This window comes from Triturus cristatus, chromosome 2_1, assembly GCF_964204655.1.
Source record: "Triturus cristatus chromosome 2_1, aTriCri1.1, whole genome shotgun sequence".
NCBI classification, from domain to species: Eukaryota; Metazoa; Chordata; class Amphibia; order Caudata; family Salamandridae; genus Triturus; species Triturus cristatus.
Genome location: NC_140581.1, coordinates 612,972,885 through 612,992,744, shown reverse-complemented (window position 1 = coordinate 612,992,744; position 19,860 = coordinate 612,972,885). Strand labels below are relative to the sequence as shown.

General features: G+C 50.5%; 1 protein-coding gene across 3 annotated transcripts in view; it reads left to right on the top strand.

Moving 5' to 3' along the window:
• CHD1 (chromodomain helicase DNA binding protein 1) overlaps window positions 1–19,860 on the top strand; it is a 1,484,343-nt gene that overhangs the window by 740,314 nt on the left and 724,169 nt on the right. The gene's annotated exons all lie outside the window — the stretch shown is intronic.

The window sequence follows — 19,860 nt, the reverse complement described above, 5'->3', positions numbered from 1 at the left end:
ATCCTGAAAGTAATCTATTGCAAATAACTTAATACTCACATTGAGCTCAATGTATTATTGTGTTTGAAATTGTGTTGCCTATTGCAACAACCTGTAACTTTTACCTACAAAAGTCAATTGCCTGTTGCAAAAGTATTTAACTAAAGCCTCTCATTCTGAGAAAGTATACTTGGATACCTATTGTTGATTCTAAAATAAAACAACCTTATACTTTTTTTTATATAAACCATTGGCCTAAAGTTCAGTTTTTTGAGTGTGTGAGACCATTTGCTGACTGAGTGTGTACAACAAATGCTTTACACTGTCCTCTGATACTGCCTTACTGCTCGACCAAGCTACCACTTTAGAGAGTAAGGTTATATCTAACTTTAACCTAGGGGCGCTAGGTGACGCCAGACCAACATGGCCGCACTCCTGTGAGGCTCTCGCCAGTCAGGCGAATAAAATACCCTTAAATCCATCCTGTGGCACAAAAACCTGCTTCCCGCTCGGAAATCTGGAGCGCATTGGGTGTAGGCACACTTGGTCAAAGCCCGGAACTGATTTGTCCTTGCGATCCTGAGCGCGGAGCGCCAAACTATTTGCCGGAAGAGCTGCAGATATTTTCTGGACGCTGTGCGCGGGCACGCAAGCCTGGGGACTGGCTGGAGCCGGTGGGCCGCCGGGCACAGGCTGTGACGGTGCAGGCTGCGGAGCTGTCGCCCGGAGCCAAGGAGGTACGGAGCTGCAGGTTCCGCGATCTAACGGAGGTGAGGCGGCTACAAGCGGGCGAGATAATTCATATTCAGACCCCGTCGGCCCCCTGACACGGGAGCAGAGGCCGCAACCCGCCATTATTGAGTGCTACCCACGTGGGGTGGAGCATTGGTGATGCCCCAAAGACTCGGGGGTGCTGAACCCACTGCGCCCCATTCACCATTTGATCTCGCGCTCACCTGTGAGTCCACTGTAAGGGCCTTCGCTGTTACTGTGCCCTACCGATTGTAAGGGAGGTGGAGATTATTGGAGTGGCGGCTACACGCGCGATATACACTTCCTTTCGTTTGCCGGAGGGCCGGCCTGTCGTATATCGGAGGTTATCACTACCCTGCATTGAGTCTGCCATCTACTGGGGCCTGGGGTGGGTACCTGGAGGTGCCAAATACTGCTGTCTGCAGTGGTGCGATTGCTGGTCCTGCTGGGTGGAACAGCGGATGGAGCGCCCCCAGCTTGCTTTCCTGTCGCTGCGGCCTGTCGTCCTCCTGCCGCCAACATGGGCAAAACTGACACCAGGCAATCTAAGCTCCCTTTTGAGTCTCAAAAGAAAAAATCCCGTGCACCATCAGTTGAGTGTGTCGACTCCGATGGCGGAGATGACGCAGAGGTGGACTGGAAGGCGATCTTGCTCAACATGCAAACAAGTCTCACCTCCATAGACTCCAAAATGAACAACATGTCCAAACGCCTTGACTCTGTGGTGCATAGACTCGATCAGCAGGAAGAGAGAATGAAGGAAGCAGAGCAGAGGGTTTCTCCCACCCTGCACTTGCCGCTAGTCGACGAGACTGGTATGCAGCGGGTGAAATATCGGGGAGATGGAAGGCGGGTCTGGACCCCTTTTGTCCCCCACAATGGGTGTTCCCTTCTATGGTTGCGATTTGGTTTTTTGGATTTGGGTGGGTGGGGATGCGTTCCCGACATGATTGGGATGTTGGCGTGGGTGGGGGAGGGCGTTCTGTTGGAGTAGTAAATGTTATTGTTGTGAATGTAGAAGATGGCGATATAAAGCACAACTCTGAATTAGTACTCAAAATGGTCAGTGCAAAGGTCACAATAGAATTGGCTGTTGACGGTGCTCGCATTAGTCATTTGAATTTCTGGGGGGGGACATGATGCATGACGGTAACACAAATACTAACTTGGCGGGAGTGATATCCACTCTTACATGGAACGTTAGGGTACTGGGCGATCCCAGGAAGCGCAGACAGATAATTAATGCTTTAGATAGACTAAATGTGCACATTGTATTTTTACAAGAGACCCACAACGCAAAGGTAGTTTTGCTTCTCGATGGGCTGCGCACTCTGTCTTTGCGCCCTATTCTTCTTATGCTAGAGGTACTGCCATCCTGATTAAAAGAAACACCCCCTACACTCCTTTGGGGGATGCGGTGAGGGGCGGTATTGTTTAACATGGGGCAGGATTGGTAATGAAACACTCACCTTGGCCTGCTCCTATGGCCCCAACTGCGATGACCCTAGCAGCTTCATCGCCCTCTGGAATAAGATAAAGGATATCGGTTCGAATCATTTGGTATGGGGAGGTGATTTTAATGCCGTTATTAACCCAGTCGTAGATAGATCAAACCCCCCGCACATCATTACACTAACACGCACAGATATTTGTGTGATCTATGCGAACACCAGGATATTATAGACACATGGCGGCACTTTCACCCGATGTTGACGGAAGGCACACATTGGAATGCTGCACACGCTTCCTGGGCTAGACTAGACTACATCATGATCTTTAGTGGCGTCGCAACATGTGGGCCGTACGTTTTCCGATCATTCCCCGGTCCTGGCTAAGCTCCGGCTACTGGACACAGTGGGGAGACCTCCACCATGGAGACTGCAACCTAACATACTACTTGACGAGCTCTTCCGAATTGAACTGGGCCAAGAGCTTGAGGAATTTTTAATGCATAATAAGGGGACGGTGGACTGTGTGGCAACTATGTGGGAGGCACTGAAGGTCACCGTGCGGGTATTTGTATTTCCAAGAGCTCAGGAGTGCTGCGCGCGCTGCGTGACACCTTACATAAACTGGGGCAAACAATGCGCTCACTGGAAACTCTTCCGGACTTTGCTGCGAACGCAGATGCACAACACCAGTTCAGAACCGCATTGACTGACTATAAAACCACTGCCGATAGGGAGGTTCACTTCCGGAGTAAATATTTCATGGCTAGGGCATACGGAGAGGGTGAGCGCCCGGGAAGGATGCTGGCGGGAATTGTGAGACCCTCTCGGCAGTCTAACTATGTCTTGGAGTTGGAGGGTGAGGGAGGGGCACCGGTGCGCAACACACATTCGATCATAGCCGCCTTTACAGCTCACTATGCATCACTCTATACCACTACCAGAAAGGTTCCCCTGGAAATGGATGAATATCTGAGAGAGATCACTTTGGGATGGCTACCAGACTATCAACGTGAATTCCTGGCAGCGCCCATCGTCCTGGACAAAATCCGGGATGCAATAGGGCAGATGGCATCCGGGAAGGCGCCTGGCCTGGACGGCCTACCCATAGATTTTTACAAGGCTTATGTTGACCTACTGGCTCCTGTGCTTGGAGAGGTTTTCTTGGAGGCACATGAGACCGGGACACTCCCGCCGTCGATGCAGGAGGCCCTAATCACCTCCCTGCTGAAACCGGGGAAACCGCCCCAATCCTGCGACTCCTATCGACCCCTCTCCCTAATTAACTGCGATGCCAAGATTTTGCAAAGGTATTGGCTAATCGCCTGAAGTTATTGGTAGAGGGACTGGTGTTATCCGACCAGGCGGGGTTTATTCCTGGTAGAGCTACCTCACACAACCTACGTACCCTCTTCTCGATCCTGCAAAATGTCGACCCTGGATTACCAATGGTGGCAGTCTTTTTAGACGCCACCAAAGCCTTCGATTCACTGGAGTGGGACTACCTCCTTTGTATATTACGCAATATGGGGTTACCCGTAGGGTTTATGAAGTGGGTCACAATCCTTTATCATAAACCAGTAGCCAGGGTGAGTATTAACGGCAGGATATCTGAGGCCTTTTCGATATCACGAGGCACTCGTCAGGGTTGCCCCCTGTCTCCCCTCTTATTCGCCCTGGCCTTGGAGCCTCTGGCGGCTAGGCTCCGTCAGCACCACCGGGATAAAGCTCTGCGCCGTTTCCAGAGACAAGTCCTGCTATCCCTATACGTGTATGACATTACGCTATACGTAAGAGATCCATCCAATAATCTCAACCCCCTCTTGAGGGAATTCATTCGATTTGCTGTTTTGTCTGGGATTCATATTAACTGGGGTAAGTCCACTATACTCCCTCTTAATGATGCGGCAAAGCTCTTCCCCCTTGATTACCCATTGCAGTGGTGTGACAGTGAAGTCAGATATCTAGGAATAATGATATCCCGGGATCGTGAAGAATTAATGCGACTAAACTATGGACGTGCAATGGACCATATCCAGACCTGTGTGACGAGATGGATCACGCTCCCTCTCTCCATGGCGGGACGAGCGTCCCTCATTAAGATGGTCATTCTCCCGAAACTCCTTTATCTCTTTAAAAACATCCCTTATCACCTGGGCAAGCCCTTTTTTTAAACTTTATGTACTGAGCTCATCCGGCTGGTGTGGGGAGGTAAGCGCCCTCGTTTGAGTTGGGATACCCTGACCCGCCCATTTGCCCAGGGGGGTTATTGATTTACCGGATTTTGAGCTATATTATCACTGCGCGCAGGCCCACTTGGTCTATTATTGGATTCATCCCCCCCCCTTTATGCCCCAGGTTGCGGTTGAGCACTGGCTGGCGGATCCTGTCCCGCTTGAAGGGGCATTATTTAGTAAATCTGAGACACAGGTTACATATCACACCCCAGTATCCTGCTCCATATCAGCTTGGCGTTATATTGCACAAAAAGCCCAGACGACATTTGCCTACTCCCCATTGCTCCCTCTAGCGTATCACCCTTCCATGCCCCTGCTGCAGGAACAATTGTTTAAAAATGTCATGACCAAACTTAAAATTAAGACCTGGGGGGATCTTTATAACGGGGGCCGATTTCGCTCATTGGCGCATCTGTTTGGGGACCAGACACCTACCTCCATGGACACCTTTCTATATATCCGTCTACGCAGTGGGATTCAGGCGGTGACCGAGACGTTCCCTGACGAACCACCTACATTGGATCCACTGCACCAGCTGCTAAAAGATGATTCTCCAGCACACGCAGTCTCTAAATTGTATCACTCCATGCACACCACACTCGACTTTGGGCCTTGCAAGGCGCGCGCTAGGTGGGAGGAGGAGCTGGGCACACTCATAGAAGACGCACATTGGATTTTTTGCTGCCAGCAAACTGAGCAGATCTCGTCCAGCAGTAGATTCACGATTATTCATTATAAATTTCTTCATAGACTTTACTGCACCCCCGTTCAAATGCATAGATTCGGTCTCCGAGTGGATGACCTCTGCGAGCGCTGTCGTGCTCCCAACAGCAGATTTTTTGCATCTGGCTTGGGAGTGCCCTGACATTGCGAGATACTGGTTGCTGGTATACTCGGCCCTTTCTGAGATGATTGATACTCCACTAACGCCGTCTCCACTTCAAGCGCTATTGGGATATACCAAACCAATAGGAAGGTCTTACCGTAAATTCATAACTGTCGCTCCCCTTTTGGCAAAGAGGCGAGTGGCTTGTCGCTGTGGGAGGGGCAGAGCTCCAAAGTTTAAAGAATGGGTACAGGATATGCTACATAGTCAGGACACGTTGCTCAGATACTCAGAGCTTCTTGCCACTGCTTCTAAACCCGCTGATATATGGGAGCCCCTAAAATGCTATCTTCTTGCACACCCTTTTGATAATAACGCCGCCACCATCGCCGCCGCTATGGGGTCCGCAACATAATTTGTGGAGTCCATGGGGGGTGAACTTTAGCACTCATGGAGTCTTGGGGCCTGGGTTGCAACTGTATTTTCATTAATTGTGACATAATAATCCTCTCCAATAAGGTTATTGACTCGTGAATTATTGTTCAGGGTGTGCTCTGATGCTGCTGATGTGGATACCCGGGTGCGCCTTGCAAGTCGAGGTTCGGAAAGTGTGTACCGCCTTAATAGTGTTCTGCTTCCTCCCCAACCTATCAATACAGAGCCGGGACACTATTCTAGACCCGGCCGGTCTAACCTGATGATTATATGCCACTGTCAACGCTGTGTACACTGTATGGCCCTTTTGCTCCTTGTAATGTACGCCAATGATGTAAGTTGTGAATGTTTATTGGAAACTGAATAAATAAACTATTAAAAAAACTTTAACCTCTGCCAAACCTCTGGGGACTGTGGAGTCTGTACACACTGACGCTAGCTCAGGTCCTGTCTGCCCTCGACCCTGGAGACTTGAAGGTAGCGTTGGACTTGCAGGATGCTTACTTTCACATCTCCGCCCTGCCGGCCCACCGGCGTTACCTGCGCTTCACGGTTGGGTACGAGCACTTTCAGTTTACCTTGCTCCGCTTTGGCCTTACCAGCGCCCCTCGGATGTTCAGAAAAGGGATGGCGCTGGTCGCAGCTCATCTGCTCAGATCAGGGGTTCCAGTCTTCCCCTATCTCGACGACTGGCGAGCTCGTCCAGGCTGTCCTCTCCCACCTCCAGACTACGCCGACCTCCTGCATTCGCGGGGGTTCTCCATCAACGTGCCGAAGTCACACCTTACTCCCTCTCAGAAGCTGCTCTTTATCGGAGTGATTCTAGACATGACGAAGTTTCGGGTCTATCCTCCCGAACAGCGAGTCCGGGATATTTGGGCTACGATTCCGATCTTTCAGCCTCTATCCCGGGTTTCGTTCAGGATGACCTTTCAGCCACTGGGCCTCATGGCCTCCTGCATCCTGCTGGCGGACCGTGCCAGATGGCATATGCGGGCTCTACAGTGGGACCTGAAGTTCCAGTGTGCATAACATCAGGGGAACCTGTCTGATTGCGTCCAGTTCTCGAAGGGCACTGTACACCAATTTCAGTGGTGGCTAACGAACCAGGATTGGGTCAACTGCAGATCCCTCTCTGTTCCCCCACCAGAATTCCCAGTGGTGACCGATGCGTCACTTCTGGGATGGGGGAGGGAGAGATCAGAGGCCTCTGGTCTCAGGTGGAACCCGGGCTCTAAATCAACCTTCTGAAGCTCCGGGCGATTCGTCTTGCACTCAAAGCATTCCTTCACTCTGTCCGGGGAAGAGTAGTGCCGCTGTTCACGGACAACACCACTGGCATGTGGTACTGCAACAAACAAGGCAGGGTGGGGTAATGGACCCTTTGTCAAGAGGCCCTCCGCCTCTGGACATGGCTGGAACATCAGGAAATATCCCTGGTGGTTCAACACCTGGCAGGTTCACTTCACGCCAGGGCGGACAAACTCAGCCGCAGGTGCATGATGGATCACGAATCGCATCTGCACTCGGAGGTGGGGCAAGGTCTCTTTCAGCAGTGGGGAGAGCCTTGTTCTGATGGATACATCTGCCAGTGGATTCCTCCCCTTGTGAATATCCCCTGCGCCAGCATTCCACTGAACTTTTCTTCCCCAGCACTCCACGTCGACGTGGGCGACGTCACAATGCGCCGGCTCCGCTCGCGACTCCGATCAACGTCACCGGAGCCATAAGAAGCCCACGTCGGCGTGATGACGTCAGTTCCCTTTTTTCCGCGCCTTCGACGCGCAACGGTTTTTTTCCAGTGCTCGTTGGCTACTTTGTAGTTTAGCCGTGTTAGTCTGTTAATTCGAGTATGTCTTCGACTAGAAAGTCGGGATTTAAGCCCTGTAGGGAATGTGGAGGTCTAATGTCGATGACGGATCCACACCAGAATTGTTTATGGTGCCTCTCTTCGGAACATGATATGGAGGAGTGCGGATGCTGTAGAAGCATGAACCCGAAGGCACTCAAGGAGAGGAAGACTAAGCTCTTCATGAAGAGGATCGGTGAGGAGAAGAGAGGAAGGAAAAAGGAGAAGTCGAAGAGGGGGTCATCGAGGTCGAAGAAGCACCACAAGAAGAGGAAACCTTCTTCTCGACGTCGGTCCTCGAGGTCCAGAAAGTCGAGGTCGAGGTCGGCTTCGCCCCTTCGACGCCGGAGCAAATGCTTGTCTCCTTCTCCTTCACCTTTGAAGTTACCGAGGTGTTCTCCTTCGAAGAAGCAGACACCGGTTCAGTCCCCGACGCGGTCATCGGATCCGTCTAAGGAGTCGACTCCGGTTCGAGTGGAGTCGGATGCTTCCATGCATGAAGATGAGCAGGAGGAGTCTGTTCCGGTGCCTGAAGAGTCTGAGACTCCGGTTGAAGATACTGCGGAGCCGACGCCGGTGGCTCCACAAGGGGATACAGGGTCTGTTCCTTTTCCTCAGTTCCCGGCTCCAGGTACAGATTCTACCAATTTCTTAAATGCTATGTATGGCATTTTTAATAGGGCGGCCTGCCCATCCGGAGCACCAACTGGTCCCGTGGGTCCGATGGCATTTACACTAGGGGTGCCGCAGCAGTATGCTCAGGCCCCCTTTATGCCCTTTATGCCGATGGCGCCATCTTGGCAGTTTCCGGCGCCGTCTGGGGATCCGATTCGACCTCGGAAGGACCAGCGGACTTCGGAGCCTTCCTCGATGCCGAGGCCGACTCCATCGGCGCCGCGTCCGGCGCCGCCGACTCCACCTATGGCGCCGCTGACTCCGGTACCTTTGGCTCCTCCGACGCCGCGTACGACGCCGGCTCCCCGGATCCGGTCGAGGAGGGAGGCCCAGAGGGTGTTTGAGGAAAGGAGATATCGGACAGATGTGGAAGAAGGTGAGGTTGACTCTTCCTCAGATGAATTTGAAGGCATTGATGAAGCTAGTGGTTTGGATACAACCCCAGAGTGGGAGCATGCATCTGCCAGGTCTTCTCCACCTCAGGAATTGGCTCCCTATCATGTAGTGATCAAAAAGGCGGCAGAACTTTTGGATTTGCAGCTGCCTTCTGTGGAGTACAAATCCAACTTGCTTACAGAAGTGTTGTATTCTCCGTCATCAACATCAGAGCCTTTGTTGCCTTTCAATGAGGCCATCTTGGAGCCGGTCTTAGAGGTGTGGAAGAAACCCCTTTCATCTCCGGCGGTGTGTAGGCAGGTGGCAAGAAGGTACAAGGTTGCACCAGGGGATCCTGACTTCTTGTCAACTCATCCATCTCCGGACAGCTTGGTTGTGCAGGCTTCATGTTCCAAGCATGCTTCGGGTGCCTTCCCTCAGTCTCCGGCTGACAGGGAATCTAAAAAGGTTGATCAGGCAGCCAAAAAGACCTTTTCCACTGGAAGTATGGCGTTAAAATCAACTAATGCTACATGCCTGTTGGGGCATTATGTGCATGCGCTAATGGACTCCATTAAGTCTTTGGCCCCTAAGTTGCCTGAGGGGGATAAGTCGTCCTTTTTGGAGGTTGTGGCAGACACTCAGGCGGCTGCCAGACAGGTTATCCAATCAGGGTTGGATACTGCGAACTCTGTGGCAAGGGTCATGGGGTCGTCTGTTGCCGCAAGGAGGCAGGCTTGGCTCCGTACCTCTGGGTTCTCAGCTGATGTGCAAGCTACGCTGGTTGATCTGCCATTCGACGGACAGAAGCTGTTTGGGGAAAAGGCAGACTCTGCCCTGCAACGATTTAAGGACAGCAGGTTGACTGCGAAATCTTTGGGACTGCAAGCTCCAACTAGGGGTTCGTCTTTTCGAAAATTTAGGGGTTTTGGAAAATCGTCTTTTTGCTCTTACCGGCAGCCCCAACAGCAGCAGAATCCCCTCTATAAGTCCTATAGAGGGAGACAAAAGGGTCGGAGAGGTTCTGGGCGCAACCCCTCTTCTTCTTCCTCCTCCTCTTCTGCTCCCAATGAAGCTTCAGGGAAGCAGCCCTAGATCCCCCATCCCGAATCATGTAAGACCTGTGGGGGGTCGGGTGTCCTACTTTCTACGGGGTTGGAAATCTGTTACAACAGACCTTTGGGTTTTGAACCTCGTAGAGACTGGGTACGCCCTTCCCTTTCGGGAGTTTCCTCCCCCTTACCCTCCTTGCCAAGGTTATTGCTCGGAAGACCATCTGCTTCTCCTGCAGAAAGACGTTCTAGCCTTGCTTCAGAAGGGTGCGATAGAGGTGGTTCCGGAGCAGGAAAGGGGTCAGTGATGCTACTCCCGGTATTTCCTGATTCCCAAAAAGGACGGCAGATTGCGTCCAATCCTGGACCTCAGAATCTTGAATTTTTACCTGAAGCAGGAGAAATTCAAGATGCTGACCCTTGCGCAGGTTCTTCAAGCGTTGCAGCAAGGAGACTGGATGGTGTCGCTCGACTTGCAGGACGCGTACTTTCATGTCCCAATCCTGAAGTCGCACAGTTAGTATCTCCGTTTTACGGTTGGGTCGCAACACTACCAGTTTGTGGTCCTCCCGTTTGGTCTTACTTCCGCACCTCGGGTCTTCACGAAGGTGATGGCAGTGGTGGCTGCTCATCTCAGGAGGTCGGGGATTCCGGTTTTCCCCTACCTGGACGACTGGCTTCTGAAGGCAGAGTCCCCAGAGATGGTGCAGCGTCATCTGCAGGTAACATCTCAGCTGTTATTCGACTTGGGTTTTTTGATCAATGTGCCCAAATCTCACCTGGTGCCCTCTCAACGCAACCTGTTCATAGGGGCGGTACTGGACACTACTGTGTGTCGAGCATTCCCTCCACCTCAAAGGATTCTCGACATTCAGGAGATGGTCCCTTTATTCCACAATGGAGCGGTTGTTCCAGTTCTGAAGGTCCTTCGCCTGCTCGGTCTGTTCGCTTCCTGCATTCTGTTGGTCAACCACGCACGCTGGCACATGAGGGCGCTCCAGTGGTGCCTCCGCAAGCAGTGGTATCAGCACAACGGGGATCTCGGGGAGTCGATCAGGATCTCCAGAGAAGCTGCAGCGGATCTGTCTTGGTGGAGCGTGGAGGGCAATCTGTCCCAAGGAAAGCCCTTCCATCTACCTCCATCGGTGGCCACAGTGATAACGGATGCATCCACTTTAGGGTGGGGTGCGCATCTGGGGGACCTGGAGATCAAAGGTCTTTGGTCTCCAGAGGAAAGGTTGCTTCACATCAACCTTCTGGAATTGCGGGCGATTCGTTTGGCGCTCAAGGCCTTCCTCCCTTCCCTTCGCGGTCAGTCGATTCAAGTCCTGACAGACAACACGACCGCGATGTGGTATGTCAACAAGCAGGGAGGGGTGGTGTCTCTTTGTCTTTGCAGAGAGGCTTTGCGTCTATGGTCCTGGGCTCAGGACCATCAGATTTGTCTGATAGCAAATCATCTGGCCGGGGTGCTGAACGTGCGTGCGGACAGTCTCAGTCGGCAGTTCTCCACCGACCACGAGTGGAGGCTCCATCCGGAGGTAGTAAGTCACGTCTTTCGGACGTGGGGAACTCCTCGGGTGGATCTGTTTGCCACTTTCGAGAACGCGCACTGCCCGTCATTCTGCAGTCTCCAGTATCCGATGCAGGGGGCGTTGGGGGACGCGTTTCAGTTGAGTTGGGGTTCACAACTCCTTTACGCGTTTCCCCCCATACCCTTGATTCCTCGGGTTCTGAGGAAGATTCGCCAAGAGCGGGCCCAAGTCATATTGATCGCCCCGGATTGGCCAAGAAGGGTATGGTACACAGATCTTCTCCACCTCTCCTCGTGCCCTCTGCTCCGTCTCCCTCTGAGGGCAGACCTCCTCTCGCAGTCGGAGGGGCAGGTTCTACACCCCCACCTCCAGAGCTTACACCTTCATGCCTGGAGATTGAACGGGGCAACCTGAGTTCATTCTCTCTCCCACCTGATGTGGTGGACGTTATTTTATCGGCCAGGCGACACTCCACCAAGTCCATTTACTCCTACAGGTGGTCGAAATTTGTAAGATGGTGTGGAGAGAGATCCATTGACCCTTTAAAGGCTCATCTTTCCAATGTGCTCCAGTTTGCTCTTTCCTTGGCTCAGCAGGGCTTTGCTGTGGCCACGGTCAAGGGCTACCTTTCAGCCTTATCGGCATTTCTGTGCCTCCCAGATCAACCTTCACTGTTTAAATCTCCGGTTGTTCTGAGGTTCATCAAGGGCCTTACAATCATGTTTCCTCCCACTCCATTTGTAATGCCTCAGTGGGACCTTAATCTTGTTTTAACCTTTCTGATGGGGTCCCCTTTTGAGCCTCTACATAGTTGTCCTTTGAGGCTGTTGTCCTTTAAGGTGGTTTTTCTTGTAGCCATAACCTCGGCAAGGAGGGTAAGTGAGCTTCAAGCTCTAAGTTCCAAACCTCCTTTTCTTACCTTACATGCTGAACGGATGGTTCTCAGGACCAGGGCTGCTTTCTTACCAAAAGTTGTCACTTCATTTCATTTGGGGCAGTCTATTACCCTCCCTGTTTTCTATCCACTCCCTCATCCTTCCAAAGAAGAGGAAAGACTCCATCACCTTGACCCGAAGAGGGCTATGAGTTTTTATCTGGACAGGACCAAGGACTTTCGTCTTGATGACCAGCTTTTTATTGGCTACGTTGGTCGTTCTAAAGGTAAAGCGGTGCACAAGTGCACGCTGTCGAGATGGATAATACTGACCATCAAGATCTGCTACGCCCTGGCTGGTAAGACTCCTCCTGAGGGCATTCGTGCTCACTCTACTAGAGCTAAGTCTTCAACATCTGCTCTGGCCCGGGGTGTTCCTGTGGCAGATATTTGTAAAGCCGCGACTTGGGCCTCCCTCCATACTTTCGCAAAGCATTATTGCTTGGACTCTGAGATGAGGAGGGAGGGCCACTTCGCGCGCTCTGTCTTGCAGGATTTTTTGGTATAGGAAGGTGGACACCCTCCTCCGGGAGTGGGGACTGCTGTGGAATCTATTCACAAGGTGAGGAATCCACTGGCAGATGTATCCATCAGAAGAACAAGTTACTTACCTTCGGTAACGCTTTTTCTGGTGGATACAGTATCTGCCTGTGGATTCCTCACTGGCCCACCCGCCTCCCCGTTGTCCATCCTTCTATACCTAATGTCCTGTTAATGATGTTTCAATCTACTAGTCTAATGATGGTGTTTCAAGATGTATTATTACTGTCAGAGGCATTATGTCTTTCTTTTGCCTTTTCATTTATTCTCCACACTGTGTGTGTTGCTTTCCATATTGTGTACTGTGTATACTGTGTATGTATATTGCTGTCAGTCCGTCCATGTGCCTCGAATGCACGGAAAAAAGGGGCGGAACTGACGTCATCACGCCGACGTGGGCTTCTTATGGCTCCGGTGACGTCGATCGGAGTCGCGAGCGGAGCCGGCGCATTGTGACGTCGCCCCAGCGACGTGGAGTGCTGGGAAAGACAAGTTCCGTGGAATGCTGGCGCAGGGGATATTCACAAGGTGAGGAATCCACAGGCAGATACTGTATCCACCAGAAAAAGCGTTACCGAAGGTAAGTAACTTGTTCGTTAGATCTATTCGCCACCGAAGAGAACGCGCCATGTCCTCAATTCTGCACGTTGGAATTTCCAAGGCGGCACTCGCTAGGCGACGTTTTTCGGCGCAAGTGAAGTTGAAATCTGTTGTACGCCTTTCCACCTATACCACTTCTGCCCAGAGTGCTGAAGATGAACAGACGCGACCGGGCCCAAGTCATTCTGGTGGCTCTGGATTGGGCATGAAGAGTCTGGTATCCTGAGCTGGTACACATGGCCATCGATCCTGCAATCAGACTGCCTCTTCAGGAGGATCTTCTGTCGCAGCAGCAGGGGTTGGTCCTCCACCCGAACCTGTCCAGCCTCCACCTCCTTGCGTGGAGATTGAGCTCCGGTAGTTGAAGTCGTTTGACCTGCCTCCCGAAGTCTGTAATGTTATCTTGGCAGCCAGGCGTCCCTCCACCAAGACGGTATACGCCTGTAGATGGAACAAATTTGTGGCATGGTCTGCAGGAAAGGCTGTGGATACCTTTTTTGCCCCTCTTTCTGAGGTTCTTTTGTTCCTCCTTTCTTTGGTTCAGCAGGGCTCTGCTCTGGGCACTGTAAATGGCTACCTCTCTGCCATTTCAACCTTTCTTATGCTTCCTGATCAGCCTTCTCTTTTCAAGTCCCCTGTTGTAAATTGCTTCCTTAAGGACATTACTCATGTTTTTCCTCCTGTTCCTTCGTAATGCACCAGTGGGACTTAAGCTTGGTTCTTACGTATCTTATGTCTGTTCCCTTTGAGCTGCTTCATAACTGTCCTCTCAGGCTTCTGACTTTATAAACTGCCTTTCTGGTGGCTATCACTTCTGCATGCAGGATGAGTGAGCTCCAAGCTGTTTCTTCAAAGCCTCCTTTTCTAACTGTCCATCTGGACAAGGTTGTCCTTAAAACTCGTCCATCCTTCCCTCCCAAAGCGGTTACTCCTTTCCATATTGGACAGACTATCACTTTTCCCACCTTCTTTCCGCCTCTGCATCCTTCCAGAGAGGAAGAGAGCTCCACAATCTGGATCCAAAACGTGCGCTTTAATTTTATTTGGATCGCACAAAGCAATGCCGGGTGGATGACCAGCTCTTTGTTACATGGGCGCCAAAAAAGGTCGGCCTGTGCACAAATGGACCATCTCTAGATGGGTCGTTTTGTGCATAAAGCTTGCTATTCCTTGGCAAAGAAGGAGCCTCCAGTGGGGTGACGCACCCATTCCACCAGGGCGACAGCAGCTACCACTGCTTTGGGACGTGGAGTCCCCCTCAATGACATCTGTCAGGCAGCTACGTGGGCATCGCTGCACACGTTCACTAGACACTACTGCCTGGACAGCCAAGTCCAGAGAGACGGCTTCTTTGGCCGTTCTGTTCTCCAGGACATTCTGGTGTGATCTTGGTTCGCTGACCCACCACCAGGGTTGATATTGCTGGGGTATCTATTCTCAGGTAAGGAATTTATAACTGTCTCTTCCAGATGAACAAGTTACTTACCTTCGTTAACTATATATCTGTAAGAAACGTAGGTTAGTTATAGATTCCTTACCGCCCAATCCATTTTTTGGTACGAAAGTGGATTTTGCTCTGCAACGCTTCAAGGACAGTAGGGCTACTGCTAGATCCTTGGGCCTACAATCCCAGCCTAAGGGCTATAGATTCAGGAGATCTTGGGAAGGTGGCTTCCTTTCGACACCGTCAGCAGCCACAGCAGCAGCAAAACCCTCTGTACAGGTCGCACAGACGAAAGGGTAGAGGCCATCTGCGGGGGGCCTCCCGGCAGCAGTCCTCCTTATCCTCCCCTGTCCCCACTACCGGTACCAGAGGAAAACAACTCTAGATCCCCCATCTTGATGCATGTTGGTCCCATAGGAGGCCGAGTGTCCCATTTTCTATACAATTGAAAATCTGTTACATCAGATATTTGGGTTTTGAATCTTGTAGAAAATGGGTCGTTCCAAGAGTTTCCACCTCCTTACCCTCCTCGCCTGGGCTGGTGTTCGGAGGTCCATCTGCTGCTCTTGCAGCAGGAGGTTCTTGCCTTACCACAGAGAAGTGCGATAGAGGTGGTTCCAGAGTGGGAATGGAGTCAGGGGTGCTACTCCCAGTATTTCTTGATCCCCCAAGAAGAATGGTCGGTTGAAGCCAATCCCAGACCTCAGGATCATGAACTTTTACCTCAAGCAGTAAAAGATCCTGATTTTGTCCCTGGCTCAGGTTCTTGCAGGAGGAAGACTGGATGGTGTTGATTGATTTGCAGGATGCATTTTTCCATATTCCCATTATGAAGTCGCATTGGAAGTATCTCCGTTTTATGGTCGGTTCTCAACACTACCAGTTTGCGGTCTTCCGTTCGGACGTCCATGCATGCCACGGGTCTTGTCAGAGGTGATGGCGGTGGTAGCAGCTCAACTCACAAGGTCTGGGTTCCTGTTTTTCCCTATATGGACAACTGGCAGCTCAAGGCAAAGTCGCCAAGGTTGGTGCTGCATTTATCTGCAAGTAACAAAGCGGCTGTTGTTCGATTTGGGTTTCTCGATAAATGTACCCCCATTTCACCTGGTGCCTTCTCAGCACAACCTGTTCATAGGGGCAGTACTGGACACTATTGTGTATTGAGCTTTCCCACCTACCCAGAGGATTCTAATCATTCAGGAATTGATTCTTTTGTTTCAAGATGGAGAGGTGGTTCTATTCCTGAAGGTCCTACGCCAACTTGGTCTGTTAATTTCTTGCATACTGTTGGTCAACCATGCACACTGGCACATGACGGCACTCCAGTGGTCTCTCCGCAGGCAGTGGTATCAGCACAATTGAGATCTCTGGGAGATGGTCAGAATCTCCAGAGACACTGCAGCAGCAGATTTGCGTAATTGCACATCATCTGGCCGGGGTGTTGAACGTGCGTGCGCAAAGTCTCAGTCGGCAGTACTCAGCCGACCACAAGTGGAGGCTTCTTCCGGAGGTGATTCACCGCATCATCAGGTTGTGGGGGTCTCCTCAGGTGGACTTGTTCGCCACTCAGGAGAACGTGCACTGCACGTCGTTCTGCAGTCTCCAGTATCCAATGCGGGGAGCATTGGGGGACGCGTTACAACTGGATTGGAGCTTTCAGCTTCTTTGCGCATTTTGTACCATACCCTTGATTCCTCGGGTTCTGAGGAAGATTCGCCAAGAAGGCCACCAAGTTATATTGATTGCCCCGAATTGGCCAAGAAGGGTGTGCTACACAGATCTTCACCTCTCATTGCACCTTCCGCTGTGTCACCCTCTCAGGGCAGACCACCTCTCGTAGTCGCAGGGGCAGGTTCTACGCCCCCACCTCCAGATTCTGCATCTTCATACCTGGAGAGTGAACGGGGCAGTGTGAGCTCTTTCTCTCTCCCACCGGATGTGGTGGATGTTATTTTATCATCCAGGAGACAATCCACCAAACCTGTTTATTCCTCTAGATGGGCTAGGTTTGTGCAGTGGTGTGGATAGCGATCCATTGATCCTTTAAAGGCTCATATATCGGATGTACTTAGTTTTCCCTTACCTTGACCCAGCACGGTTGTGCTGTGGGGACGGTTAAGGGCTACTTGTCGGCTTTGTCAGCCTTCCTTAGTTTGCCCAACCAGCCATCTTAATTTAGGTCTCCCATTGTCATGAGGTTGATTAAGGGCCTCACCAATAGGTTTCCTCCCACTTCCTTCATAATGCCTCAGTGGGATTTGAATTTAGTACTTGGATTTCTGATGGGGTCTCCTTTTGCACCTCTTCATAGTTGCCCTTTGAGGGCTGCTTTCGTTTAAGACTATTTTTCTGGTGGCTATCATCTCAGCAACAAGGGTATGTGAGCTACAGGCTCTTAACTCCTAGCCTCCATTTACCTAATTTCATGCGGAAACTATGGTTCTTAGTGCCAGAGCTGCTTTCCTGTCTAAGGTGGTCACTCCCTTCCACCTAGGGCAATCTGTCACTTTACCTACTTTCTATCCTCCCCCTCACCCTTCCAAGGAGGAGGAGAGACTTCACAGCCTGGACCCTTGGTTGGCGGTCAGCTTCTACCTAGATAGGATCAGGGACTCAAGGTTTGACGACTAGCTCTTTGTATGCTATGTGGGGAAGGTGAAGGGCAAAGCCGTCCACAAGAGAATGCTGCCCAGGTGGATCATCTTGTGTATCAAGATATGCTATGCCCTGGCGAAGAAGGAACCAACTGAAATATCGGAGCTCATTCTACTAAAGCAAAGTCTTCTACATCTGCTTTGGCAAGTGGCGTCCCTGTAGTGGACATTCGTAAGCCTGCAACATGGGCCTTCCTCCACACTTTTGTGAAGCATTATTGCTTGCATTCTGATATGAGGCGGGATGGCCATTTTGCACGATCTGTGTTGCAGAGACTTTTTGGTATGATTGGGTGGACACCCTCCTCTGGGAGTAGGACTGCTGTGGGATTCAATCCAAAAGGTGAGGAATCCATGGGCAGATGTACCCCTCAGAAGAACAAGTTACTTATCTCTGGTAACGATTTTTCTGGTGGATACAGTATCTGCCTGTGGATTGCTCACTGTCCCACCCTCCTCCCCGTTGTCCACATACGTATACCGAATAGGTTTTCATTGTATGACATTGTGTTTTTCTATGTCATTTACTTACTATACTGTTTGTTGTAATTGGAAATGCTTTGGTTTTAGCTTTTCCTCCTTACCTATATACTGTGTGTTTTCGTGTACATATTGTATACTGTGTATACTTACAAAATGTTGTCGGTCCACCCGTTCGCCTTGAGGGCACAGACAAAATGGGTGGAACTGACATAAGCACACCGACCAGGTCCTCTTATGACTCCGGTGACGTCATACGGAGTTGTGAGCGGTGCCGTGCCATTGTGACATCCTCGTCCATGTGGGAGAGCTAGGAAAATATTTCCGTGGAATACTAGCACAAGGGGTAATCCAAAAGGTGAGGAATCCACAGGCAGATCCTGTATCCACCACAAAAACCTTACCAAAAGTAAATAACTTGTTCTTTTATACAAACACATTGGTCTGAGTCAGTCTGTGAATGTGAGACGACATTTCTTGCCTGAGTGTATACAATAAATGCTTAACCCTACCCTCTAATAAAGCCTTACTGCTCGCCCACACTTCCACAAATAGAGGGTAAGGTATTATCTATTTTACCTATGCCTCTATTTGGGGTTCCGCTGGACTGGGCACACTATAACTTACTTTGGTATAGTAAATACAGTCAACTTCGTACAGTGGCTTTTTGTTAGGAAAAGTAGCATTTCCAGTTAAGTGTGCCAACTTCTTACAGTTGAAACACCTGGCCTTCTGGGGATCAAAGGTCTTCCTTTTGTACGTACCATTGGACTTGGAAGAGTCTTGGGACCCACCATCCTCAGCAGGTTTTTGGGGCCCTTTAGAAGACTCTGGATTTTTGTCTTTGTGTTTCTCACCCCCTTTCCCCTGGGGAGGTTTGGAAACCCCTTTCTTTTGGTCACCCCCAGTGGCTGTTTTTGTTACCTTAGTCTTGACCCAGTGTCTGCCTTCTTTCCCAATTCTTGGGGAGAAATTAGACCTAGGTCTACCAGATGTGGATGTAACTTCTCATTAGTGCAATTACTCAAAATGTGTTCTTTCATAAAAAGATTGTAAAGTCCATTGAAATCATGCACATTATTTCCAGTTAACCATCCATCTAGCAGTCTGAGTAGTCTAAGAAGTAAATCCAGGACTGGTTTTGGGACCCCCCTGAATCTAATCCTATATTCTCCAGTTGTGAGCCCAAGCCCTCAGTGTTCTTGATGAGGTCATAAGACCCAGCATCTGCCCCTGTAAGGGTCAGGAGTCTGTCCCTGCAGTTAGCAGTGAACATTTCCCAAAGGAGTGCCCCTCAGTGTGACTTTCTCACTTTCCTCATTTAGAAAAAGTGGTCAGTTAAAAGAAATTGGAATTCTAAAGACAATTTAGGAGTTCTGTCATGTGATCAGGTGTTGACCAAGTCAGTCCAACAAATGCACAGCTGATCCACCAATTTAGGAAGCTGGCTCTGTATATGCTATACCAAAGTAAGGTATAGTGTGCACAAAGTCCAGTGCATTCCACTGCTGCCACCAATGTAGTAAGCTAACTCTGTGTATGCTATACCAAATTAAGGTATAGTGTGCACAGAGTCCAGTGGATCCCTAAAGGTAGGCAGAGGCTTAAGTAGATAATACTTTACCCTCTGATATAGCCTTACCGCTCGCCCACACTACCACAAATAGAGTGAGGTATTATCTACTTTACCCTCCTGTCCTGGGGCCACATTTTAGGGAAAGAGCACTAGCACTTGGGGCTGTTTTGCAGGGACCCACTGCCCTTTCAGACCAAAAGCTTCAGTACTAGGGTAAAAAGTGGGGGTGACCATGTCAAACGGAGGCAATTTGTTACAATGCATTACCCTCTACTTGACTATTCCGACTACGTGAGTACCCTAGCTGAGTCCTTGTGCAGTTGGATACAGTGATTTGGCCAAACATTGAACCTGGCCTTATACAGTCTTTATCAGTTGTGGTGTTATGGGTGTTAATCTCTTACTTGCTTTTTCTATCCTTTACTTTTAATCTCTGACTAAACAGGACTGAAACCCGAAGGCTGGTTC